At 39.7% G+C, this 14,369-nt stretch overlaps 1 protein-coding gene across 12 annotated transcripts in view; it reads right to left on the reverse strand.

Moving 5' to 3' along the window:
* Positions 1 to 14,369, reverse strand: part of PLCB4 (phospholipase C beta 4) — a 414,002-nt gene that overhangs the window by 365,351 nt on the left and 34,282 nt on the right. Inside the window, exon 3 of one of the 12 annotated variants that reach the window (XM_027623034.1) lies at positions 11,963 to 12,058. The exons of the other annotated variants lie outside the window; for them this stretch is intronic. The gene's annotated coding sequence lies outside the window, so the exon portion shown is untranslated. The remainder of the gene's footprint in view (positions 1 to 11,962; positions 12,059 to 14,369) is intronic. 12 annotated transcript variants of the gene reach the window in all.

Here is a 14,369-nt window from a genome sequence, read left to right on the forward strand (position 1 = left end):
AGGCAAAGACCCTGCCCCTGGAGAGGCCTTGGCCCCCCGGGGGCTGTGAATATCTCACTGGCCACCGCTGTAAGCGGCTTCTCCCCGTGATGCACAAACAGAACTTGATATTCTTCCTCCCCTCACCAATCTCTAGAGTCTCATCGCTCACTTCCTTGCTGAAGACAAAGAGAAGGGGGAAGGCTTTGAGCTGGGAACAAGCTTCAGTTTTGTTTTTGTGTTTGTTTGTTTTTTTTTTGTATTTAGCACTTAACTCTTAGTGTGGTGAGCTGAAATGAGCTATCACCACCCTCCTAAAGCACTCAATACTCATCCTCACCTCTAACCCTCTCCTGGGCTGCTACTTTCACTTTCTAACTTTTCCTTCAAATGCTACACAAATCAGCCACTGCTTAGCTCAAAGCTCAGCCATAGGGGTTCTCCTTTTTCTTCTTTGCTCCTCACATAAGCAAGACCCACCTGAATGCATTTTTCAGCACGGTACTGTGTCAAGCCAAATTATCTTGCTAGAAATCTGTGCCTCCAACAGGAGTGTGCCCCTCCAGATCAGACAACACATCTTCAGCAGACGTCAGGCCGTGAGCTTGATTCAGGTCCTGCCCTTCTACCCTGCTGCAGGCCACACGATGCTCGGTATATATACCCGACTCAATCTGTTTGCCCTTCTATTAACAGGGACACCCCATAACTAGACTGTCACATGAATACAAATACTGGTAATGACCCGGGGACGCTGAATCAAATGTTCAGAATCAGATGGAAGTTTAATCATGTCTGGTATTATTTTAGCAACTTGGTGTATTAGATTATTTAGCAATTTAGCAGCTTCAGTTATGAGAAAACAAAATTTAGTATTTTAAGTTTGGTTTATTAGAAAACTAATAATCCACAGAAGGGTCACTAGTAATATGTGACCTTCTCCCAGTACACCCATTCCTTCCATTTCCTGACCAAGATAAAGCTGTTTATGGAAACGTTCCACCTATTACACATCTAAAAAAGAAAAATAAAAGTATACACTTTACATGGAAGACAGAAAGCAACCTTAGAATGGAGACCACATCCGCCTGCACGACCAGAACGTGAAGTTCCCTTTCACGGCCACCATGAGGTCCTCAAAGAATGTTCTCTTGGGGGGTTGCCAGTGTTTTGTGTTGCTATCTGAGGAAACATTTTGGGAGGTGCCCATGAGCTAAAGCAGCAGAGGACTGCAACTCTGAAACATTTCAGGCATTTTAATTTTTGTTACAATTTAAACTATGTTGAGCACAGCCCTTAGAAAAAAGACGAAGTGATCATCAAATTTTTTTCCCCTTTAATGAGTCCATCAATTTTTCTTCTAAGCATAAGCTGTCGGATAGCACCTTGACACTCACATAAATGATGTGCAAGGCACACAGGACCACCGCTGCCCGCCCCCCACATCACTGCCTCTCAAACCTTACGGTGTCTCACGTTAGCTGCTTGAGGGGACTGGCAGGAGGGTTTTCAGCAGTCAATCCCTTTGGCAAGGCTTGTCTTGGTGAGAAGGGGAAAACCTTATACTTAGCACACTGAGAGGCTGAATTAAAAAAAAAAAAAAAGGAGGAGGAAATTGTTATAATTATAGCGAGAGCTTTTGCATACAAATTCCGTTTTCCTTGGGGAAATTTGCATACTCTCTATAAGGAGTCCCCATGCCAAAAGTACACATAATGCTTTTCAGCTTCAGTCTTTAAAAGCGAAGCACTTGTCCAGGAATTGCATAGGGAAAGAGTCCATGAATGTGTTCCAGGCCTGGTCCAGATATGCTGTTTATAAAAGGGCTTTAGGACGCAGTTTATAATATTTAAAAGGTGTGCTCTCCATCCCGAACGAACCAATGGTTATCAATCAGGCTAAGACAACCAATAAAGAGTAAGGCATCTGTTTCAACGGGTCTCCAAAACTTAACAAAACCCTTGTTCATAAGATAAACACATTTTGAAAGATGTATTTCTCCTTAAATTTCCAACTAGCTGATAAAAAATGGTCATAAAAACTGATTACTGAGTGCTCAGATGGAAGAATATTTTCGTGATAAAGGAAATAAAAAATAGATGAAGGGAACATCCAAAATGAAGAACTGTTTTTAATTTGATCTCAATTCTAGGCAAATATACGTCTGCCTTTAACTGTACAAAAATATTTTAGATGATCAACCATGAAGGAAGGATGCCAATAATACTTCCCATTCGCAGGCTTTAAGAAACACTAAATGCACATTTCTACTTCATAGTGGAAAAAATACTCTGGGAAGGCAATAAATATTCTAGATCAACGTAATCATTGCTGTATGAAAAAAAATCCAGTATGTAGGAGTTCCTTGAGTAGGCTATTCTTCTCGAAGAGGCTATTTTTACAATACAATAAATAAAACACTCTACTCCTAAATGAATTGCCCACCAACAGGAGAAAATTAGCCATTTGCGATAGAAGCAGCCTATTTTTGTCAGACCTTTCCAAAGCCAGCAGTTAGCAGTGACTTCAGCGATTGTGAATCCACAAACTTCAGCAATTGTCCAAAATTAAAGGTCTATTGGAACAGGAGGGGAAAAGGCAGAAAGGAAGTGAATGTAAACATTTCATACCTCAGAATCATTCAAGATGATCACCAAGGGCTGAAATCATCTGTCCCCTGGGTCAGGCCCCAGCTGAATACACAGCACTTTTATAAACGGACCATTTTGAAAAATAACAAAGAGGGAAAGTGATTTTTGGAAACATATTTTTTTTTAAAGGGCAAAACGTTCATAAGTTGTTAAGTGGAATACATGGGTTGCAAACGCACGAGAATTCGATTTTACAAAACTAACCAAAACAAAATGCAATCTGCATTTGCTGTCTCTAGGACGCCCCTGTGCAATGTTAGAAGGCATGCCGCCAAGGAGGTCTGTACCTGCAGGGTTAGAGCAGAAACATCCCTCCCAGGTGGAGCGGAGTCCTGAGGAGGTCCAGCCCTGAAGAGGGCATCCATGACAAAGTCTACCATTACTCAACCTGGCGTTCACCAAACATATGTGACCATGGAAAGCTTTTTTTTTTCCTCCCCAGAACACCCATTAACGTTCTTACCCGCTCCTCTTGGAAACTGTGTTAAACCAGTAACTTAAGGAATACAGGTAGATTTTAAGACAATCATGGTCAAATACCAACAGCGGGGAGTCTATGGGTTGTAGGATTTCAGATTATAATAATTTTCTGAATTTTCTACAACACACACATATATTACTTTCATCATTTGAAAAAAAAGGCATAGCTTTAGGATGATGAAAGTGTTCAACTGTCCAACTTTCTTTATTTTAAACTATTTATTGACCAAAAGTGCATTTGGTACTTCAAATGTCAATACACTCACTTGGAGAAAAGGCGAAAGGTCTGGCAATCTGTGGATTGCCACGTGTAGACCAGCTATAAAAGAAATGTGGTCAAGCTTAAATACCGTTCTCAGATTTCGGGTGTCCTATGAAAATAAATGAAGCAAGGAGTCCAGCCCTGGCGAAAGATGAAGGAGAACCTCTGCCTCTCTAATTTCCTGTTTATTCTCTCAGATGCCAACCATCACATGCAGGCTTGGCAAGAAATTTTAAATGTGTAGAGATAATCTAAACACTGTTCAGTCTCTTTATTTTCCCCCACAAAAGATAGTGTAAATAGAAGAGAAATCGTCGCTTGAGAGCTATTTCTATGTCTCTGAGACCACAACGCCTGTATGAATGGAAGGATGTTTAAATCCTATGTTTTAAAGATCCAAGTTTTGTTGAAATAAATGCTAATTGGTATAAATGTTCTTTGGGGTCGGATGTATGTTTTCTCTATTTCCGACTGTAATTTTTATGCAAATCAAGGGGAAAAAATACAATTCCAAACAAAATAGTTTAAAGACTGTATGTGATCCTTGACAGCACCTTCATCTTCTGTGCTGGGTTTCAGAATGTTCCACAAATTAACATACTGCAAAAAGAGCTGAGTTCTAGTGAGTAAAATGTCCATTTATTAATAATAGAAAAGCTGCTAAGCTTCTCTGTTGAACTTGCCCATAAACTTGAATAATGGATGCCCAGAACATAAAAACTGGAAGGAAGAGGTGAATCTGAGACCTAATTTGGATACGTAGCCCACTGAAGGTCACTGCTAGTTAGCTGGATGACAGTTTCCAGTAGACTAAAGTTTTGGAGCCGTTAACTGAAAATTCCCTGAGTTAATTAAGACAATGACTGCATCTCGGCCCTGGCAAGAACAAAGAGATAATATTTATGTGAGAATGAACTTATTCCATCTGTGCCTGGCACACAAATCTTTCCCTTCGCTATATTAGGCTTACACTTTAACTTGTTCTGCCTGTTTTCCAAATAACTCTTGGCTAATGCCAGGAAAAAAACTCCTGTTATTTTATCTGAACTTAGCTTTCGTAATTTGATAAGCACTAGAATATGTGTACTGTGTGTGTGTTTTGGGGGGTGGAGGGGGTCAAAATGTTTATTCAAACAGCAATCATTTTAGCCCACCGCAAAAAAAAAAAAAAGAAAACTCATTTTATTTCCCAAACTTATGCATTCAGACCCCACATGAACTCCCTGCAAGTGAAAATGGTGAGATTTTTTCCTTTCTAAATAGGGAAACTAGTAAAATTACAAAGTTTTATTTTAACATTTGTAGCAATATTTTCTAGGGAAAGTTACCAAAAATGTAATAGCTTTTTATCAAATCAACGCCCCGGGAAGAAATGTGGCACAACTACCTTGACTCTTTCAGGGAGGCATCTCAGGAACATTTACGGTATTCGGGCCTCAGAGATGCGAACTCACCCCTCTGCCTCGAAGGGGATCACGGTGTGCTGTCTTAAGTGTCAGGAAAACTATTCCTCTATAAAGAATGTATACATTTTCAAGTCTATTCGGGCTAAAGCTACTGTTCAAAGCAGCTACCATGTTTCTGGTACTTTATTCCTGGAGACTCAACAAACTTTATCTGCTTCAAGCACTAGGGATTCTCTTGGGTTTTCCATGTTTCTCCTATTCTCTCTCCCCCTCCACTCTCCCTCTCCCTCCTTTGCTCTTTCTCTCTCTATCAGTTGACTTCACGTTCTCACCGGGCCTTTCCCCATGGATGTTCCCTGCCAAAGTGTAATCCAACTCTGGCCAGCTGCATCTGCATCAACCAGCTTTATAATTAATTTACACTCTCTGACAGGACATAGAAAAACTGTCTTTTTAGTTTCTTTTTCTTCCTTTCCTTTTTGGCTGCTATATTCAATTTTAATGGCAGGGTATATATTTGACATTCCTGACAAAGAAATAAGAAGATGTGTTCCTTCTGAATTCTTTTTCTTTTATTTTTTATTGTTATGTTAATCACCATACATTGCATCATTAGTTTTTGATGTAGTGTTCCATGATTCATTGTTTGTGCATAACACCCAGTGCTCCACGCAGAACGTGCCCTCTTTAATACCCATCACCAGGATAACACATCCCCCCACCCCCCTCCCTCCTTCTGAATTCTTAAAATGACAATAATTAGTAGCTTCCTCCTCATCATCTTCATGCTTCACAATTCACATGCCAGTAAGGAATCCAAGCTGGCGGATCCCGTTGGTCAGATTTTCATCCGAGCTCTCTGTTTGGGCAAATCTACAGCCTCTTCCTTGACAGCCCTCTGATTACTCCTCCCGCCTTGCAACACTTGTCGGTGGGCTTCCAAGATAGCCCCACCCCCTGGGTTTTCCTCCTACTGCACTGGCTCTCTCCCTGATTGCTAATGTTGATTCCTCCTCCTCTCCCTGCCTTTAAGGGTGAATGGCCCTGGGCTCGGTCCTCAGACCTCTTACCTTTCCACATGCACTCATGTCTTCGGTGACCTCACCCAGACTCACACCTCCCACGTTTACACATCTTCAGCCCAGACCTCTTCCTGACTTCCAGACCCTTGGATCCAACGGTCTACGGGACATCTTCCCTTGGATGTCCAATGGACTGTCAAATTTAATGCATCCCAAACCAACTCATGATCTTCCCCATTTGAACCTCTGGTGATAGAGTCTTCTCCCTTCTAGTAAGCAGCAACTCCATCTTTCCAGGTGCCCAGGCCCCAAACCTTAGAACCACCCTTATCACCTCTCCCTTTCTCACATCCTACACGGGATCCATGAGCAGATTCTACTGATTCTCCCTTCAAAATAGATCAAAATCTAGGATGCCTGGGTGGCTCAGTTGGTTAAGCATCTGCCTTCAGCTCAGGTCATGATCCCGGGGTCCTGGGATCGAGTCCCAGGTCAGGCTCCCTGCTCAGTGGGGAGTCTGCTTCTCCCTCTACCCCTCCCCGCCCCTGCTTGTGCTCATGTTCACTCTCTCTCTCTCAAAAATAAATAAAATCTTTAAAAAAAAAAAAAAGATCAAAATCTGACCCTTCAAACCACTTCCCTTCCCACCCTTGTCCAAATTAGGATCATCCAAGTCCTCCCTGGCTCTCACAATAACCTGTCATCTGATCTTCCTCCTTCTAGACCTACTCCCTTAATGGTCTATTCTCAATTCAGCAGCCAAAGTGAGTGTTTGAAAATATAAGCAACCTCATATCACTCTTAGATTCAAATCCCTCCAGTGGCTCCCCCTTTCACTCAGAGTAGGAGCCAAAGTCTTCATAGGGATCCCTAAGACCCTTCACAGTGTCTCCTACCACTTTTGCCCTGGTGTCCCCATACTCTGGCTCAATCCAGTCACAGGCGCCTCCTTGCTCTTCCTCACACACATGAGGCTCACTTCTGCCTTAGGGTGTTTGTATTTGCCACCCCCACCCCCAACAGCCTGGGAAGGTCTCCCCAAAAACAGCTGCATGCTTCCATCTTAGCAACTTAGGGTCTTGACTCAAAGACCACCTCCTTGGGGAGGCGTTCTCTGTCCATCCTTCCTAAAACTACAGCACCCCGATGCTCCCTATTCCCCTGCACTGCTTGATCTTTCTCTATGAATAGTGATAGGTAACTATATACTATAATTTTGGTAGTTTATTTTCCTGTCTTCCCTATGAGAATGGAAGCATCTAGCTGAGTTTTTATTTTTTTTATCTGCTTGTGAAGCCCCAGTTCCTAGAATAATGCCATTCCTGAGGTAGGAATGCAATCAGTAAATTGTTAAATGGGTGAATAAATGCTCCTCTATAACTTATTATTTTTTATTTACAAAAGGTCATGATCATCTTTCCACATAAATAAATGCATATCTAATACGAAGGGCTAGGGACAAATTTGGCCATGAGTGGGTACTGGCTGAAGCTGGGTGATGGTTGTATGGGGATTCTTTATACTATTCTTCCTTCATATATTTGAATTTTCTACCATAAAAAATACAAAACATTCACCTAATTATTTATAATTTCTATACAGTATTCCACAGTCTGATTGTACCATAACTAGTTAACCATTACTGTTACTGAAGAATAGTGGGGTTCCATCTTTTTCTGTGTAACAGAATAATCTTACACAACTATCTGATGGTGGCCTTAAAATAAATTCCAAGAAATAGAAGACTTTGAACATTTAAAATCTCAGAAAGAATGCCAACCTTCCCTTCAGAAATTGTGAACCAAAATACGCTCCCATTAGTGCATGAAAGCACTTCTCAAGGCACGGCCCACAGAATGGTGCCAGACTGCAAATGGTTCGTTCCTGGTCCACCAAGAGACTGGTTCAGAAACTGGGAGTAAACATTTAGAAACTTTCATGGGAATCTGACACAATAATTTTGTATCTGATGAACATTTTATAGAAATACATAGAAATATATTTGAGATTTTATTTTGTATATTTTTCATTGTCTTTTTCTGGCTATTTATTTTTACTGTATTTTACAAATGTATCATCAGCCAAAAACAGACTGGGGAATATGGTGCTTCACCTCAGTTTGAGAAAAAATGACCTTATAGTACTTGCTTCCCCACACCATCTCCAATTGTAGACATGTTTTGTTTGTTTTTGTTTTATTTTTATCATTTCGGTTACAGAGATATACCACTGTTGACTTAATTTGCATTTTTGATAGCTAGCAGTTCTGCACAGCTTTTCATATGTTTGCTGGCCCTGTACTCTCATTATTTTATGAATTACCTGTTTATATTTTCCCCCACAATTCTATTAAGATGTTCATCTTATTGATGAAATTGTAAGAGCTTATTGTAAGAGCACTTTGTACATTAAGGACATCAGCTCTTTGTTGATCCTATATTATGCAAACAAGTTTCAAACTCCCAAACAAGTTCAGATGGTTTTCCACTATACTAAAATAAAATAATAAAGATTTAAAAATGTATGTAGTTTCTTCTTTTGAAACTTCCCTTCATATTTTCTACTTAGAGATGTCCTTCCCACCACAAGATTATAAAAATATCGACTCATATATTATGCATGTACATTTATAGCTTACCTTGTTACATTTATAATTTTTATCCTCTAGAAATATTTTCGCATGAGTTGTCTGGTAGGGATTCTGCTTCATTTTTCCAGATGACTAGGTAGGTTTCCCAACACCTTTTACTGACTAATTTATCTTTTTCCTTCCAATCTGAAATGCCAACCCTATCACCTACTATATATATACTTACCTATAGACTATATTTTATTCATTGATATATTCTTGTACCAATACCTCTGTTCAATCATCATTAACTCATATTATTCTTTAATATTTGAGATGTCAAGTACCCCTGATAAATATTTCTTATAATTCTGGGAGGGTTTTATAGGTTCATTCTTCCAGATCAAATTCAGAATCATTTTGGGGTTCCCCAGTTTTGATAGGGATTGTATCATGTCTGTGTTTTAATAAGCAAAAATGATAATTGTACATAATTGTACTGACTCTTACTTTCCAAGAACAAACTATCCCTCTCCACTTACTTGAAATGTATTTTATGTCCTACAATTGAATTTTCTAGCTTTCTTCACTTAGTCCCTCAGATGTCTAGGAAAGTTGCTTCCTACTTCCGTACAGGAACATTGTAATTATAAGTGAAATCCTTCTTTCAATAATTCTTCCTAACAATCATGTTATAATGAAATCATCAACCTATTTTTACTTATTTTGTAGCCAACCAGCAACTTTAATCTACAATCATAGCGCTTCTATTAGGTTTTCACATGAGTCTAAACATACTTGGTAATTCCATTCATACTCTCAATTCATTCATTTAAAAATAAAAAAAAGCAAGCACTGTGACATAGATCTCAAAATTCTGGTACAACTAAAGATTAATATTACATAAAATTATGAAGCCCCTCTGAGGAACATAAAATCTACTGGAGTATATAAAACACATACACATGCATATATTCTTGTGTAAGATAGCAACTGAAGGGTCTCTAAAAAGGTACAGTTAAAATTACTATGGGAGAATGCACAAGGACACACTGCAGAATAATGGAGAGCTCAAGGAAATCTTTGTGAGAAGGTAGCATTTATTTTAAGCACAGAATGTCAGGATGTGAAAAGATCAGAGGGATAATACTCTAGAAAGATTTAAAAAAAAAAAAAAAAGCATATGATCAAAGGCAAAAGGAGAAAAAGCCCAAAGTCTGGCTGGAACACAGGGAATGGTAAAGGGTGATAAATGGATCATTCTGAATGCAAGATTAATTACTTCTTATTTGGTAGACAATGGTGAGCTATGGCATGAACAGAGCTATGCCTTAGGAAGATGCATCTGGAGGCAGGATGCAAACATGGGGCAACTCGGGGGTGAGAAGAACTGAGGCAGAGAGAGTATGGTGGTTTTAAAACATGGGCCCAAAATTCTTTGACAAGCCTCTCCTTGAGAGGTGGGGGTCTACGTCCCCTCCCCTTGAAAGTGTACTTTGTAACTGCTTGACTGATAAAATCCAACAGAAGTTACACTGGGCCAGTTCTCAAGCCCAAACCTTAATAAACTGACACCTTTCTGGAGGACCCTCATGCACTATTGGTGGAAATGCAAACTGGTACAGCCACTCTGGAAAACAGCGTGGAGATTCCTAAAAAAGTTACAAATAGAACTACCCTATGACCCAGCAATTACACTACTAGGTATTTACCTGAAAGATAGAAAAATACTAATTCCGGGAGCCTGGGTGGCTCAGATGGTTGAGCGTCTGCCTTCGGCTCGGGTCATGATCCCAGGGTCCTGGGATCGGGTCCTGCATCAGGCTCCCTGCTCAGAGGGGATCCTGCTTCTCCCTCTGCCTCTCTCTCTTTCTCTCTGTCTCTCATCAATAAATAAATAAAATCTTAAAAAAAAAAGAAAAATACTAATTCCAAGGGGCACATGCATCCTTATGTTTATAGCAGCATTATCAACAATAGCCAAATTATGGAAACAGCCCAGATGTTCACCAACTGATGAATGGACACACCACACACACACATACACACACACTGGAATATTACTCAGCTATAAAAAAGAACAAATTCTTGCCATTTGCCATGATATGGATGGAGCTAGAGAGTATTATGCCATGTGAAATGTCAGTCAGAGAAAGACAAATCCCATATGATTTCACTCATATGTGGATTTTAAAAGAAATAAGCAAAGGGGGTAAAAAAGAGAGAGAGAGAGAGAGAGAGGCAAACCAAGAAAATGATTCTTAACTATAGAGAACAAACTGATGGTTACCAGAGGGGAAATGGGTGAAGGGATAGGGGAAATAGGTGACTGGGATTAAGGAGGGCACTTGTGATGAGTACACTTGTGATGTGTTGTGTGGAAGTGCTGAATCACTATATGGTACACCTGAAATTAATATTGCACTGTATGTTAACTAACTAGAACTTAAATAAAAACTTACCAAAAAAAAAAAAAAAAGGAAAATGACACTTTTCACATCCTATCTCTTGGGACACTCACACTGGCAACTTAGCCACCATGCTATAAGGAAGCCCAAGTAGTCCATGGAAACCCCACATGGAGATAATCTGAGGTTTCTGGTCCTTAGTTCCCAGCTAGCTCCACTTCCCAGGCATGTGAGTGAATCACTGCAAAAGTGGATCCCCCAGCACCTGGCAAAATACCCCAGCAGATGCCGCAAGGAGCAGAGCAAGGCCTTCTCTGTGGAACTCCACCCTAACAGCAGATTCAAGGTTGCTGTTGTTTTAGGCACTTAGTTTTGGGTGATTGGTTGCATAGCAACAGTAACTAGGACAGAGACCAATTTAGAGGCTCTCATGACAGTTCAGATCAATAGCATGAAGAACAACTGGAAAAGTGACCGTGAGAAGGGGGTAAGCGCCAGATCCCAGTGCTACTTTGAAGACACAATGGGACAATGGCAGCCTAAAATTAAAATTAAAATTTGGCCCCTGAGTTATTTTTCTGACTAAGAATTAGCTGGGTAGAAAGGGTTATTTACTAATATTTTAGAATTGCACATTGTGGTGAATTAAAATATGTTAAAGCCAACAGTTAGCTCTTTCCTCTCCCTACCTACCCCCACCATCTCCACTGGAAGAATATACTTTCCTGCCACATTGATATTAAGCTTGGCCATGCAGTTTGCTTTATCAATAGTATGTGAGCTTGAAGTGATGGTGGGTCAGCTCCAAGTATGGGCCTTTAGAGACACTACAAGTTTCTGCATGGTCTTTACACTTCCACCACAACAGAAGAACATGGCCCGTGCAAGTCTCAGGAGGGAGACTCGGGAGCAACACTGAACCCAACCCACAGCTTGGAGCTCAGCCCAGGGGAGCCTAGCCTAGGTCATTCAAATCCCAGCCAACCTACAGTCACACAGGCAAAAAACACTTATTGTAATAAACAACATAATATAAATAATAAGTCACTGCAATAAGTAAATAAACAATTACTGCTTGTGGTATGCCACTGATATCTTATGAGAAGCCACTGTGTCTGGCGAATCCATTCACTAACATTTGAGAACAGCCCACTATCTCATCACAAATGTAAAAGATCTAATTACCAACAGTTAGGCATGACTCTCCATTGGAAGAGAAAGGTAGAGACACGTATTGATATTTCAGATGCTTCCATTTGGGTCATTAGATGATTCAGCTTTCTGTACATGAAACCAAAGAAGAATATTTTTAATAAGTCATGCAATTTTTTTCTCATCTTTGCTTTCTTACTATAACCACATTCACTGGATGGGGGTGTTTCTGGTACAAAGTAGGTGACAAAACTGGAGATACTCTAAAGACAGGCTTTAGGGCTTTGGTACAGAGCAGGCATTCTCAAAGTATGGTGCCTAGTGGCATTTCAGGGGGGGCCAGGAGATCCAAACTATTTTCATAATGATAGTAAGACATGATTTGCCTTCTTTCACTCTCATTCCCTCACAAGCTGGAGATTTACAGGGGCTTTATCATGTTTGAAATCTCAGTCGACTGACTGCAGAAGCAAATAAGAGAATCCAGATATCTTCTACAAAGCCAGAAGTTAGAGATTTGCAAAAATATCAAATGGTGCCACTCCTTACCAAACTTATCTTGTTTTAGAAAAACATAGTCATTTTTCATTTTAAAGCAGTTTTTTATGTTAACATGGAATGGGTTTATTACTCACTTGAAATGAATTAATACATAGATATTTTTAAGTGTCCCCATTTCCCTTCCTCATATGGCAAATATCTATTATATAAGCCACATAAAGTTAAGGGATTCAAGACCCTCTCAATTTTTAAGAGTATAAAGGGGTCTAAGACCAAGAAGTTCGAGATACACTCCATACTATGGTATGGAGTATGCACTGCTGTATTAAAAATTACAGTGGGTGGGGAAGCACACTTTAAGAAAGAGTAGAAGCAATACAGCTGAGTTTGTGGGGTTCCTACAAGAACAGTCTTAGATTTAAATATTGTCACCTTCATAACTGAGGTAGAAATGACAGCCACGTGGCTCTTTTGTGCAAACTTTTTTCTTTATTCATCACAACCTTGCTGAATAATGCCTTTAAACAGTAAAGAATATAGCAGGAGAGATTAAATAATCTGTCACAGGTTACACAGTGCTGAGACTAAAAATGTCTTTTATTTTGTTCAAGCTATGACATACCACTTCTAATGCTCTGACATTATTCAGAGAAAAAAAAAATGGCCATGTACTAAGTCAACAAAATGAACTGTTAACATAAGAAGTTATTTGTGTTTATTAAGCACTTTTCCCCCAAAGGACTCAAAACATTTCAAATATATTAGCATGAATAAAACCTCTATTAATAACCTCACAAGTACACAGTTGCTATTTCCACATTTTAGAAGAGGAAAATATTATTAGCTCATACACAGTAAACTACAAAGCAGAAACATTAAGCCCCTTATACCTCACCTCTGACAACCAATCATTCACACATGATGCCAAACATAAAATGGATAAGCTCTTGAACCACCATTTTGAGACTTTTGAATGAACATCACATGCTTTTTCTGCTGTTTTAATCTAAGATAATTTCATAGCATCCTTTCCACCTTCACTGTCTGCCTCTACAGCCTACATGAAACCCTTCAGCCTGGAAAATGCTTTCTAATAAGACTGTCAAAGATTTTCCACACATTTATGAACCTAAACTTAGTCACTGAACTTGGACACTCATGCACCACAAACTTCACGGCTAAGAAGTCATTCAAAATGCTGCATCTACATTTTATAAAACTGGCAAACTGTTTCTCCAAGGAAGCATCAAGTTCCCCTCTAGCTCTGAGGTCTATCTGAGGTCCTACCTGAGGATGAGGCAATATAGGGAAATATGTGCCTAGCTTCTTCCACAGCCTCATTGTGACTACATATAGAACCCATGCTAACAGTGGAGAGGTAGGTTCCAGATAAAGGGTAACTAAAAACGGAATGTCAGGTAATAACTGATGAGATTTATGTGCTGAATGAGGGTGTACTATGAGTAATATCAGCTTTTGTAACAAATAGATCCAAAAATACATAAAGGCTCAACACAATAGAAGTTTAATTTTCTCTCTCCCTCTTTCTCTCTCTCTCTCCCTCATGTTCATGTAATTTATGCTCCCTCTTCTATTGCATAGTTATTACTGAGAAAGACTGCAAATATTGCCATTGATGTTCTATTCAAGGGACACCTGGCTGGCTCAGTTGGAAGAGCACGCAACTCTTGATCCCGGGGTCGTGAGTTTGAGCCCCACACTGGATATACAGATAACTTAAATAAATAAAAACTTACAAAAAAAAAAAGATGTTCTATTGAAGAATATGTGGGTCTTCCTGGTTGGGGAAGAGCCCTCCTTCAGGTGGCCATGTAGACCCAGTTTTTTCAATCCTGTCTCCCCAACATCTACTATGGTTCATGGTCATCTAGATCCAAGCAGAGGAAGAAGGAAGACAGAGCACGGGGTTTCTTAGAAG

The sequence above is a fragment of the Zalophus californianus genome, chromosome 8 (assembly GCF_009762305.2).
Source record: "Zalophus californianus isolate mZalCal1 chromosome 8, mZalCal1.pri.v2, whole genome shotgun sequence".
NCBI lineage: Eukaryota > Metazoa > Chordata > Mammalia > Carnivora > Otariidae > Zalophus > Zalophus californianus.